Source organism: Ailuropoda melanoleuca, chromosome 12 (assembly GCF_002007445.2).
Source record: "Ailuropoda melanoleuca isolate Jingjing chromosome 12, ASM200744v2, whole genome shotgun sequence".
Taxonomy (NCBI): domain Eukaryota; kingdom Metazoa; phylum Chordata; class Mammalia; order Carnivora; family Ursidae; genus Ailuropoda; species Ailuropoda melanoleuca.
The window spans coordinates 6,584,118-6,597,779 of record NC_048229.1 but is presented as its reverse complement, the minus strand read 5'-3'; the positions used below and the strand labels follow the sequence as shown (position 1 = coordinate 6,597,779).

Sequence of the window (13,662 nt, the reverse complement as noted above, 5' to 3'; positions counted from 1 at the left end):
GAAGTTTTTTTTTTTAAGGAAGACAATCCTTGGGGCACCTGGGTGGCACAGTGGTTGAGTGTTGGTTTCAGCCTGGATCGTGATCTCTGGGTGGTGGGGTCAAGCCCCTTGTTGGGCTCTGTGCTAAGCACAGAGTCTGCTTGGGACCCTCTCCTCCTACCTCTTCCCCCCCCCAACCATGCTGTCTCTCTCTCATAAATAAATCTTTAAAAAAATAAAAATAGGGGCACCTGGGGGGCTCAGTCCTATTGGGCCTCCGACTCTTGATATTGGGCTGTGGTGTCAGTGTTGTGGGGTGGAGCCCAGTGTCAGGCTCTGCGCTCCGCACAGTGTCTGCTTCTCCCTTCCCTCTTCTCTCTCTCTCTCTCTCATATAAATGGGCAAACAGAAACTGTGAAAATGAAAATAAAAAAACATAAAGGAGGGCAATGCTTGAGGACATTATCTGTCCTAAACATCAGAGACTAGATTTCTGGACCTTTGTGTGAACCAACACTACTTCTTCCAGCTCCAGCTACAACAGGTACAAAGAGCAAAGCAATATATTCAAAAACAAACGGTAACTTCTCAACAGTGATGCATCTGCATTTAGGCCTCTGGGTCATAAATAACTTATACTAATTCCAATAACCATGTCTGATCATTTCAAATTGTTACTTGCCCTGATGCTGAAGATGTATTTTCAAAGAACAAAAATGTTAGATTTGCAGGAAAACAGGAAAATTGATAACCAATTACATAGCAAACAGGGCCCAATGATCAACCACATACCCATTCATACAGTAAAATGCTGCTCTACTATTTAGTTTTCTGTTTTTAAATTTCCTGCCAGTGGATATTTTAAAACAGTGATTTTCTTCCCACTATACAATCTTCAGTAAAATATAGAGAGCCTACCATTAATGTCTGTATTTTTTTAACCTACAAGATTTAATCTACAAGAAGTTGCAGGAAAGTCAACACAATCTACCAATATGACACAAAGTGGTACCTCATGGTGTCTGTAGAATCGGGCCAGGCCTCAGTCAAAAGTTGCACAAACAATTCGAGCAACCCTGCCTATGAGGTCATGATGATGACATCACAAAGAAGAATTCTGATGTGGGTCTGCCTCTGGGACACAACCTCACTACTTTAAAGAAAAACCAGGGGTGCCCGGGTGGCTCAGTCAGTTAAGCATCCAACTCTTGATCTGAGCTCAGGTCTTGACCTCAGGGTCATGAGTTCAAGCCCCGCCTTGGGCTCCACACCGGGCGTGGAGCTTACTTAAAAACAAACAAATAAACAACAATAACAACAAAACCCAGGTTTTGTTCAATATCCCTGAGTCTGGAGCTGATGACTCAAGAAATGCACCTTCTCCCAAAGGGTTCTCCCATCTAAGACGAGCAGCATCTTTCTCCACTGCTGACCAGAATAAGCAATGCAGGTAAGCGGAGAAAAGCATGACCACCTAAGTCCTCACCTCATCACCAGAAACATATTTTTATGTATTTCAAGTTGGCAAGTTTGAATTCTGGCTCAGTTTCAAACACCTTTTCTTAGTGTTCTCTCCTGAAAAATTAAACGGTATTTAAGAATTCTGAAAACGGAGGAGGAAGCAAATCATAAACCTAAAATGTTACCTCTGCTTTGACAATCTAACTGAGCCAGCCCCAATATTTACTCTACTTACTAAGAGGGGTGAGGATTAAGATGTGTAACCTAGAAGTTAATTTTGAAAATGCCAAAAGCATAAAGCCTCACCGCAGCTCTACGATAGAGTATTTTTGCTAAGAAAGGGCAAAATTGCCAGACTACTGGTAACCGTTGTAGCTTCCCCCTCTTAGGAGTTTTGGAGTTCACAAGCCAGCACAGAATAAGAATTAGTGAAAATCTATTGTTATTTCTAGGTTAAAAATGTTTGAATTGGAAGGAAATGTAACAAAGGATTAATAATAATGATCTTAGGTGATGGGATTAGTGGTAGTTTTTAGATCTTCTGTGTGTTTTCTTGAGTTTGTTAAATTTTATTCAACGAACAGATAACATTTCTTGAGCAGGAAAAAAATTAATGATTTTTAAGACACAGTAAACGGCTTCAACCACAGGGAAAAAACTCTACTGTGCTGCTTTCCACACAGAAACATGAACGCAGCACACACAGGTAGCATAAAAAGTGGATATGCACACGACGTATGCCGATTTCTTGGTTTTCCCAGAGTCCCAGGCCACATTTCCCAGCTCCCCTTGAGGCTCAGTGTGGTCACGTGACTGAGTTGTAGCCAATGGGGTATGAGAAGCCTGCGGGCTGTAGGTGGCCCCCAGGCCTGGACCCAAGATCTTCCCTGTGTGGTCCCCCATCCGGTCCCTTCGGCTGGCTGGCTGGAGACCCACTAGGCAACCGCAAGAGCGTGGCTTGAGGATGGTGGTGTCACAACACGGAAGAAGCCTGGTTCCGTGAATCACTCCTTCCTGGTCCCCCATCAGTAAAAACCTGGCCTGGACTTTCCCATAACTGAAAATAAACTTCTACCTGCTTAAGTCATCAAAATCAGTGGGGTCTGTTAGAACAGCCCTTTTTACCAATATGGTGACAAAGATTAAAAACTTCTCTTGGAGGGACGCCTGGCGGGCTCAGTCAGTACATAGCATGCAACTCTTGATCTCTGTGTTGTGAGTTCAAGCCCCACAATGGCGGTAGAGATTAAAAAAAAAAATTCTTTTTTTTTTAAAGGAAAACTGCTTAGAACTTTACAGTCTCCTCTACTAATTCAACGAAGAAATTTTTAAGATAAGCACCTGAAATGGAAATACTTCATACCACAAAAACCATAATTATATGAATAATAAATAAAAGTACTATATTTTCTTAAAAGTACTATAGTTTCCTAGGTGGTACAGTCAGTTGAGTGTCCAACTCTTGGTTTCCGCTCAGGTCGTGATCTCAAGGTGGTGAAACAAGCCCACTGTGGGCCTCCCTGCTCGGCACAGAATTAGCTTGGGTTTCCCTCTCTCCCTCTCCCTCCTACAAAAACATGCTCTCTCATCAATCAATCAATCAATCGACTGATCAATCTTTAAAAAGAAAAAGCAAAAAGAATTATACTGGCAAGGGCAAAACAGGTGTAAAAAGCATAAAGTCTAATTACAGCACACTAAAACTTATGTGAGCTGAGACTGATGAGTCGACAACTGCTCAGTTAGGTGATGGCACTAATCGCTCCACTTCTGTGCACATTTGAAATTTTCCATAATGTAAAGTTTTTATTATAGGAAGTATTTTAGTAAAATCCAAACCTCTCCATCTCCCTCATAACCTAAAAAAAGCTTAAGCAATTTTACAGAAACAAGAGATTCTTCAAAACAAGCAGTTCCCAAAAAGAAGCATGGTATAAATCTTGTTCAAACAAAAGGAATAATGTCTTCATAACTCCTCTCTGATTCTTTTTTAAGGTTTTGTTCACTCATTTTTGTTTTGCTGTTTTTATTTACTGTCATTTAAAAAGTTATGGCTTAAAAAAAAGTATGAAAAGGCAGCTAGACTAGGAAATGAACACCTGGATTCTGTCCCAGCTGGATGACCTTGAAATAGCATTTAACTCCTTCCCAGACCTTGGTATCCTCAGTTATAACTAGGGGTTACTAAGTCGGATCCATTTCCAACTCCATCCTTTTGTGGTTTGACTGTTTTGGATTTCAAATCCAAACTCCCTAAGCGAAAGGGCAAGGATCCAAAGTGAAAGAAAAGCCACTGCGGCTCTAACTTTGCCAAAGTAAGAATACTCTGCCATGTGTGAAGGGAGAAAACTCATCTGATAAGATCAGCTATTAGCAAGCTCTCCATCTCCTGGCACCCTCCAGCAGAACACTGTATCTTCCCAGGCAAATCACATCCCCACACTTCACCTGGTCCCCTCATGGTCCACTTTGCCCCATAAGCAAAACAAAAACCTTCCATTATTTACTAATTCTGGAAATTCTGTTGGGAGGCAAAGGAGAGTTGAAGAATCTGAGATTCTACAATGCAGTGCATCTGCCAGGAGAGGGCTTTTGGCACTGAGCCCCTGGAAGCCGGCTCCATGCTACGGTAGAGGGGCATCTGGAGACCCAGGTCTCAACTGTGCCCTGCGGGGACGGTGAGAAAATGTGGCACCAGACAGGTTACACGACTTACCTACAGACAGCCGCACTCTGAGACTTTGGAGCTCCCTTCTAATTCTAAAATGATCAAAGTTCACGAACTTAATAACAGAAGGGAAGGTAAAGAAGTTCCAAGGGTAATGTTAAGTCTAATTTGAGAGAGAGGTTTCTGAAGCTCATTTTCAAGTCAAGCTTGAGAGAAAAATTCAAAGGCTGTGTCCTAATATCATATTCCGTTGTTTGGGAGGTTCATTCACAGCTTCATCCTGTCCCCTGGAGTCATGGTTATGTAAGTGTCTGCTGTATGCTGTGTCACTTGCTGTCCCCCACCCCCAACACAGGAGATGCAGTGTAACCTGAGCCCGTCTCCTTCAGCCACTGAAAACACTTGCACAAGACTCTGGTAGCTTTCCAAACTGATTCACGTTTCCACTAAAGAAGGCAAGTTATTCGATTTTTCCCCCTTTTGGTTTCATTCACATTCATATCTATGCACAGAAAAGACTCGAAAAGACAAAACTGAAAAGCATTTACATATTTTCTTCAATTTTTGAGTAAAACAAGGAAGGTCAAGTATTCCAACTTCACCCGAGACCACCAAAACCCAACCAATAAGCTGATGGGCCTGCCCGGGGCCAATTTAACACATCTCCTTTCCTGGCTGAGCAGGAGCTTACACTCTTGGGATGGAAATGCAGAGTCACACCTCACCTCCCGAAGATGGACTGTTTATACGGCAAAGCCCTTACTGCTCCACACTGCACGTTCCCGAGGAAGGGCTTCCAAGACATTCTCTAAAAGAATGCTGGCAGACCCATCCTTCCTGACGACTGTCCCTGCCCTAGCTCTTCCTTCTCTGCACTCCACTAGCCACAGCACGGTCTTCTATTACTGAACGATGAATCACACTCCTGTCTTGTTTGCATATAGCACGCGATGACTAAGTCCCTCATGGTCGGGGTGAGATTAGTCTTGCATCCAAAGGACCTAAAAAAATATTTGGTACACAGTAAGAGTTCAAAAAAGTTCTGAACTGACTCAATATCGACTCAACAAGAACCCATAAAATGATGCAATACTGCAATTTTCAAACTAAAGCACCAAGTTACTCTATCTTACTATTTCTAAGACTTTGACAAAGATGACAGCAATACAGAGTTTCCCAACCCCAGGGGTTTCTGTTTAAAAGTAGGCCAACGACGCTATGGGCAAATTGTTCAATTACTACCTCTAGTGAGTGGTATGTAAGAGCTATAAATCTCAAGTTAGATCATTATCTTTGTTGACACCAGCATACTTTCTAGAACAGCACTGTCTGATAAAAATATAATGTGAGACAAATCCATAATTTTGAATTTTCTAGTAACCATGTTTAGAAAACTAAAAACAGCAGAAATAATATTTTATTTAACCAAATATATCCAAAATATTACTTCAAAATGTAATCAATATCAAAACTATTAATAGGCTGGGGCACTTGGGGGCTCAGTCAGTTGGGCATCTGCCTTTGGCTGGGGTCATGATCCCAGGGTCCTGGGATTGAGTCCTGAATCGGCTCCCTGCTTAGCAGAGAGACTGCTTCTCCCTTTCCCTCTGCTCTTCCTCCCTGCTTGTGCTCTCTCTCAAATAAATAAATAAATAAAATATTTTTAAAAATTATTAATAGGCTGTATCACATTCTTTTTTTCCTACTGGGTCTTTGAAATCCATTGAGTATTTTTTTTTAAAGATTTTATTTATTTGACAGAGAGAGACAGCCAGCGAGAGAGGGAACACAAGCAGGGGGCGTGGAAGAGGAAGAAGCAGGCTTCCAGCGGAGGAGCCTGATGTGGGGCTGGATCCCAGAGCACTGGGATCACGCCCTGGGCCGAAGGCAGACGCTTAACGACTGCGCCACCCAGGCGCCCCTGAAATCCATTGTGTATTTTATATTTATAGCACATCTCAACTACGACTTACCACATTTCAAGTGCTCAACAACCATAAGTAGCTACTGTACTGGACAGTACAGGTCTAGAATATAGGTTTAAGGCAGAATATAAATGAAGTGGCCTTCCTTTTGGCATCAGTAATAAAGTTGCCAGTTGCCCCAAATCCCCTTGGGTGTACAACATTGGTCTTTCCAACTTCATTAAAACACGTATGTGAGGAAAAGGAAAAATGTAAAATCCCGAATATAAAACTGTGAATAATCGTTAAGATAAAAAAGTGGGGAAAGCATTTATAGTAAGAGGATCTTTAAAATATCTACTTTACTGGGGCATCTGGTTGGCTCAGTCGGTTAAGCATCTGCCTTCAGCTGAGGTCATGATCTCAGGGTCCTGAGATCATGCCCTCCACCCCCCCAATCAGGCTCCTTGCTCAGCGGGGAGCCTGCTTCTCTCTCACCCATGGCCTACCACTCCCCCTACTTGTGCTCTCCCTCTCTGTGTCAAATAAATAAATAAAATCTTTAAAGAAAAAAAATTTAAACATCTATTTGAGGGGCACCTGGGTAGCTCGGTCAGTTGGGCATCCAACTCTTGATTTCAGCTCAGGTCATGATCTCAGGGTCTTGAGATGGAGCCTGCTTAAGATTCTCTCTCCCTGAGGTACCTGGGTGGCTCAGTCGTTAAGCATCTGCCTTCGATCAGGGCATGATCCCAGGGTCCTGGGATCGAGCCCCATATCGGGCCCCCTGCTCCACTGAGAGCCTGCTTCTTCCTCTCCCACTCCCCCTGCTTGTGTTCCCTCTCTCGCTGGCTGTCTCTCTGTCAAATAAATAAATAAAATCTTAAAAAAAAAAAAAAAAAAGATTGTCTCTCCCCCTCTCCCTCTGCCCATCCCCCAACTTGACTGCGTTTGTGCATGCGCACGCTCTCTGTAAAAAAATTAAAATACAAAAATATCTATTTGACAGGGGATAGATAATGTATAAAGATGACCTGCTTGTAGCACAAGGCACTGGCCAGTAAAACTGATAGCTCAACACTAAGAGTTTGAAAACACACCTACACGAAACTCAAAGCAAAGTACAGAGATTGAGTGACAGATGAAAATTTAATAAGTGTGTCTCAAGATACACGAGAGGAAACGGAGAGTTACTGACTGGCTGATTTAAGTCCAATGTAGCAGGAGCAGCATTTCAACTACAAAGAGGGGAGTGAGAGCATTACTCTACTGAAGCAGCATCATGCTTACCTTTTGCTGCCTTTCTGACCGTAAGAAACCAAGGCAGAGTCGAGGAAGGGAGTGATAAGAACATGTGGAGGGGCGCCTGGGTGGCACAGCGGTTAAGCATCTGCCTTTGGCTCAGGGCGTGATCCCGGCGTTGTGGGATCGAGCCCCACATCAGGCTCTTCCGCTATGAGCCTGCTTCTTCCTCTCCCACTCCCCCTGCTTGTGTTCCCTCTCTCACTGGCTGTCTCTATCTCTGTCAAATAAATAAATAAAATCTTTAAAAAAAAAAAAAAAAAAAGAACATGTGGAAAGACAGGCTCGGGGACTGAAGGGAAAAACTGCCGGACGGTCAGAGATGCTAAGGATTAATTGCAGTCAGTTATTCGCTTCTTACTAATCTGACATTTTTGTCCCCTAAACTTTGGTAAATTGTCTTTGATTTTGAAACAGTCTAGTGGCTATAATTTAAAATCTAAGACCCAGGGAAGAAAAGGCATTGTCCCACATTTTAACTTTTGAGAAACTTGTTTGTCTTCTGAATGAAGACACAGAACACTGGTTGGGGGATGGAGAGCATCTCCTCCATAGTGGAGTATCTGGCAAGCACAGGAGGGTCAGTCGGTATTAACTGACGAGTGACAGGAAGCCGCCTAAGGCCATCGTTTGTTCCGGCCTCCCAGAAGCTAGCCCCTGGAGCAGAGGGAAAACATGTGAGAGGTCACTAAACACAGTTCAAGGCACAGCCACACACCCACTGCTTCCATTCAGTGCCACAAGCGAGGTAAACTGGAGAGAAGAGCCAGCAGCGGTCTGCAGCCATCTGGTTTCAGCAACAACTAAGTGACTGCCGTAAAGTATATCAGGATAAAATCTTTAACCTGAGCGGTAGGTCTACGAAGGCTGGTGCCTGTGACGACAGGGAAATTCCAAACTGCCCCTCTGTTTTGTTATCTCACCATCTCCAGCAGAGGATTAAAAGACTCAGGAATAATGAGAAGATGAGCCAGGGGAAAAGGCTATGCAGCCCTGTCAGAAGTAAATATACACGAGAAGAGAACACTTTTCCAAAGTGGAAAGAGGAGAAGGAGAATCCATCTTCCTGAGGGCTGACTCTGTCTTTCCAAGGCATATGCCTAAAAGGGTGGAGCAATGTCTCAAATTTGTTCAGGAGGCCAGAGCATCTGAAAATAGTGGTGTTCTTAACAGAATCAGAATATCATGAAATATTCAGGTACAGTATAAAAAATGTTTAATATAGGGGCGCCTGGGTGGCTCAGTCGGTTAAGCATCTGCCTATGGCTCAGGTCATGATCCTGGGGTCCTGGGATCAAGGTCCACATGGAGCTCCCTGCTTAGCAGGGAGTCCGCTTCTCTCCCTCTGCTCCTCCCCTTCACCCTCCCCTTGCTTTTGCGCTCTCTCCCTCTCTCTCAAATAAATAAAATCTTAAAAAAAAAAGTTTAATATATAGTAGCAGAAGCCTAAGACTTAGAACAAACAGAATACACAAAACATGATATGGCTTTTTAAACAAGCCAGAGTCAAACCACTTTAAAGTTAACACAAAAATTAAAAACAAAGTGAACATCTCCAGCAAGGATAGAATACAAAAGATAAAAGATAAGTAAACAGTGTAGTCACTGTTTGTTTAAAAGAATCAATGTGAGGGGCACCTGGGTGGCTCCGTCACTTAAGTGTCTACCTTCAGCTCAGGTCATTCCTGGAATCTAGCCCCTCATATGGCCCTGCTCTGCGGGGAGTCTGCTCTCCCTCTGCCTCTCTCCCTGTTCATGCTTGCTCTCTCTAATAAATAAATAAATAATCTTAAAAAAAAATCAATGTGAAAACCACATTTAGACACTAAGGACACAAGCCAGGAAGGGTCAGAAGATTAATTGACTCCTTAATTCAAATGGTGCCACATCTGAACTGTTATACTTCCAATTTCTAACTGGTAGAGGCCTTACAAAGCAATTTATAAAAATCAGTCTACAAACCTTAAGTGCTGGTTTGAAGATACTGAAGGTAAACAGAAATTTTTACCACATCTCTCTGTCAAAGTCAGAAGTAGAATTTAAAGTGATTAAAGACTGTTTACTGAATGAAGTCAGAACAGGGTATCAATAGACAGACATAACCATTTCAAAAATTATTCCGTGCTTAAAGATTATATGTTTTTAAGACTCAGTGTATGACATAGCTCAGAATACAAATTGTACACAGAATTTCAAAGTCTATAGCAGTTTTAAAAAGGAGAAGGAGGGGGCCGAAATCCAAGCCAAAGAGATCTGGAGCATTAGGCAATTTTTCTAGAAGATGAAACTCTGTGTCATGATGCAACCGCCTGCAATTACGAATGTCTTTGTACAGCTAAGTTTCAGTGGAGATTTATTTTATGTTCCTGCTACTTAGACAAACAGAAAATATGCAACCTCCCAAAGTTCCTCCATTTGCATAAGAATTTTTTAAAAAGGGAACACAGAAAGCTGAATAATCTGAGCTATTTTGCTCTTTTACACAAATTTCTACAAAATTCCTGTGACTCTGTAACTCTAATACCACAAGCTTAGAGAAAGATCTAAAAGGGACAGAAATTACTAGGCCTGGTTAGTGTCTCCCAGAAGAACTTACTTAATAGGTCGACAGCAGTCAATTACACTAATGTGTCAAAAGGAGAAAATGTGCTTAATATAGCATCATAAAATTTTAGAATCAGAAGAGACCTTAGCAATCTAGTTCAACTTCCTCATTTTACCACTGAGGAAATGGACTCTAAAAAGTGAAATCACTTGTTAAGGTCCCAGTTACTTAACAGTCAAGGACATAAAACCTCAATCTCCAGATTAAAGACTCCTGACCCTAAAGTGTCCTGATGAATAAAAGTCTCTGATCTGTTATATACAGCAGTGAGAGGAGTCAATCCCCAGGCAAGTTAAAATTGGTGTCCCTTTCCAATCTTCACTAAAGAATAAAAGTAAGCATACTGTCTCTTCCCCTTCAACAATCAGACACTGCCCATACTAAAAGCAAACACATACCAGCTGCTTGTTCCGAACAAGAGAAAGGCACAAAGGTAACTAACGAAACAATTATTTGGGTTTTTTCCCTCTTAATAAAATCTCTCTTGTTTTTACTCTGCAAATAAGCAAACTTAATCTTTGCTATATAGATTTTCAGATCCAGTTGGGGGGGGGGAGATCACATTGCTATTTTCACAGTACTGAAGGATACCCAGATATTTCAAGAGAAGACACCACTCTACTTATTTTCCTTATGAGTCCCTAAGATGCTTTTCTGTACAACCACCCTAGATACTGTAAACAGAGACGAGGAACTAGTTTCATTTGGATCTTAATACCCAGCTTCATTGTTGGTTATTTTTTTTGTTGCTTAGGTAATCTTCCATACAGACACACAGCAGGTCCTATCAGACCTTAGAAAGAAAAACCCCACCTTGGGGGTGCTTGGCTGGCTCAGTTAGTAGGGCATGTGACTGTTGATCTCTAGGTTATGGGCTCAAGTCCCACATTGGGTGTAGAAATTACTCAAAATTATAATCTTTGAGAGAGAGAGAGAGAGAGAGAGAGAGAGNGGAAGGAAGGAAGGAAGGAAGGAAGGAAGGAAGGAAGGAAGACAGACCTCACCTTTACTTAAACTCTGGGAAATAAAACTGACAAACTTACAAAGGGGCCTGAAATTTGGCAAGGCACGAGTTCCAACATGAGAAGCAGGAGATGCTTTTCCATGCTGAATATTTAACTCCTCATAAATTACAAGTTCTTCAGTGACAACTGTTCATTAAAAATGTGCCCTTTAATAATGGCAAGGCACTCCTACTCAAACTAACTTTCAAAAACATGGCCAGGAAGAAAGGTTTTAATTTCCTATACTGGTAGAAGTGGGTTTTTCCCCATTCTGACTTAAATGAAAAAAGAAAACTGAGCTGACACCTAACTTCCTTACCAACAGGCAGCCAGGAAGACACCAGGTACTAAATGCAAGGGAAAGAAGAATTCTAACATTCACTGAGTTTTACACACATTAATTCATTTAATCTGCATGACAATTACATGAAGTAGCTATAATCCCCAATTTACAGATGAGAACACTGAGCTCCAAAAGGTTAAGCAGTTGGTAGGAGGTCTTCCATAAAGTAACATAGCCAGGATCTGCTGCCAGGCAAAGGACTGACTTCCATTACTAGCCCTGCATTCCTCAAGGGCAGAGGTGTGCCTGTGTCACTTAACTTTGTATCTCCAACACCTGGGCTAGTGTCTCCCTACAATAGGTACTCAATAAATGCCTGATACAAAAAATAAAAAAATAACTGGTAAAAACAACAACAACAAAACTCAACTTAAAACTGGTCAAAGGGGGCGCCTGGGTGGCACAGCAGTTGAGCGTCTGTCTGCCTTCGGCTCAGGGCGTGATCCCGGCGTTCTGGGATCGAGCCCCACATCAGGCTCTTTTGCTATGAGCCTGCTTCTGCCTCTCCCACTCCCCCTGCTTGTGTTCCCATTCTCGCTGGCTGTCTCTATCTCTGTCAAATAAATAAATAAAATCTTAAAAAAAAAAAAAAAACTGGTCAAAGGACACGAATACACATTCCTTCAAAGATACACAAATGGACAACAGGCACATGAAAAGATGTTCAATATCAAAAATCTTTAGAGAGGGGCGCCTGGGTGGCACAGCAGTTAAGCGTCTGCCTTCGGCTCAGGGCGTGATCCTGGCGTTATGGGATCGAGCCCCACATCAGGCTTCTCCGCTATGAGCCTGCTTCTTCCTCTCCCACTCCCCCTGCTTGTGTTCCCTCTCTCGCTGGCTGTCTCTATCTCTGTCGAATAAATAAATAAAAAAAAATCTTAAAAAAAAAAATCTTTAGAGAAATGCAAATCAGAATTACAGGGAGATACCACCTCACACCCATTATGATGACTACTACCAAACAATTGGAAAATTACAAGTGTTGGTGAGGATGTGGAGAAACTGGAGCCCTTTGCACTGCTGGTGGGAATATAAGATAGCGCAGACGTTGCGAAAAGAGAATGGTGGTACCTCAAAGAACTCAAAAGAATTACCATATGATCCAACAATTCCACTTCTGGGTATATATCCAAAAGAACTGAAATCAGGGTCTCAAAGTGATATTTGTACACCCATGTTCATAGCAATACTCATAACAGCTGAAACACAGAAGCAATCCAAGTACCCACTGACCAGATGGGTGGACAGGAAAATATGGTCTATACATATAATGGAATAGGATTCAGCCTTAGAAAGGACAGAAATTCTGACACATGCTACAACATGGAGGAACCCTGAGGACATTATGCTAAGTGAAATAAGTCACTCACAAAAAGACAAATATTGTGTGATTCCACTTACATGAGGTAATCAAAGTCATAGAGACAGAAGGTAGAATGGTGGTTGCCAGGGGCCGGAGAGGGGGAATGGAGAATTGGTATTTAATGGATAGTTTCACTTCTGCAAGATGAAGAGAGTCCTGGAGAAGGACAGTGGTAGTGGCTGCACAACAGGAAGGTACTTAGCGTCACTGAACTGTGAATTTAAAAATGGTCACAATGGTAAATTGTATGTTATATGTATTTTACCACAATAAAAACAACTGGAAAAAAAGATAGTCAGTAGTCTTTTATATACTTTTATGCTAAACATTAACATACTAACGTTCTGCACGTTTGTTTTTACACTTAATATTTGAAGGTCGAAATAAAAGATAATTGATATATTCTCCAAAGAAGCTATACAAATGCCCAATAAGCACATGAAGAGGTGTTTAACATCACTAGTCATGAGGCAAATGCAAATCAAAATTATAAGATACCTCGCTTCACTCTCACTAGGATGACTGCAATTAAAAAACAAAAACAAAAAACAACAACAAAAAAAACCAAAAACCATGAGTTGGCAAGGATGTGGAAAAAATGGAACCTCACTCGTTGCTGATGGCACAATCACTTTAGAAAACAGCTGTGTGGTTCCTCAAAAGGCAGAGCTCCCATATGAACCAGCAATTCCACTCCCAGGTATACACCCTAGATAAATGAAAACATAAGTCCACTCATACCCACAAATGTTCAAAATAGCGTTATTCCTAAAAGGCAAAAAGCAGAACAACCCAAGTGTCTGCCAGCTCATGAACAACAACAAAAAGATGGTACATCCAAGAAATAGAAATATGATTTAGTCCTAAAAAAGAATAAAGTATTGATACATGCTACAACATGGATGAACTTTGAAAACATTTAATAGCAGTCTTACTGTATGATTCCATTTACGTGAAAGGTCTAGAATAGGCAAGTCTATAGAAACAGAGTAGGGCTGGGAATACAGGGTTTCTTCTTGGTATGAAGAGAAGA

General features: G+C 41.7%; 1 protein-coding gene across 14 annotated transcripts in view; it reads right to left on the bottom strand.

Annotated features, from left to right (window-relative positions):
* CLIP1 (CAP-Gly domain containing linker protein 1) overlaps nt 1-4,371 on the bottom strand; it is a 96,581-nt gene extending 92,210 nt beyond the window's left edge. For 2 of the 14 annotated variants that reach the window (XM_019800702.2, XM_019800687.2), the window contains exon 1: nt 4,157-4,363. The gene's annotated coding sequence lies outside the window, so the exon portion shown is untranslated. Of the gene's footprint in view, nt 1-4,156 lie in introns of all 14 variants that reach the window. The other 12 variants (XM_011226250.3, XM_019800697.2, XM_019800694.2 and 9 more) reach the window with 11 other exon arrangements.
* Nucleotides 4,372-13,662: the final 9,291 nt, after the last annotated feature.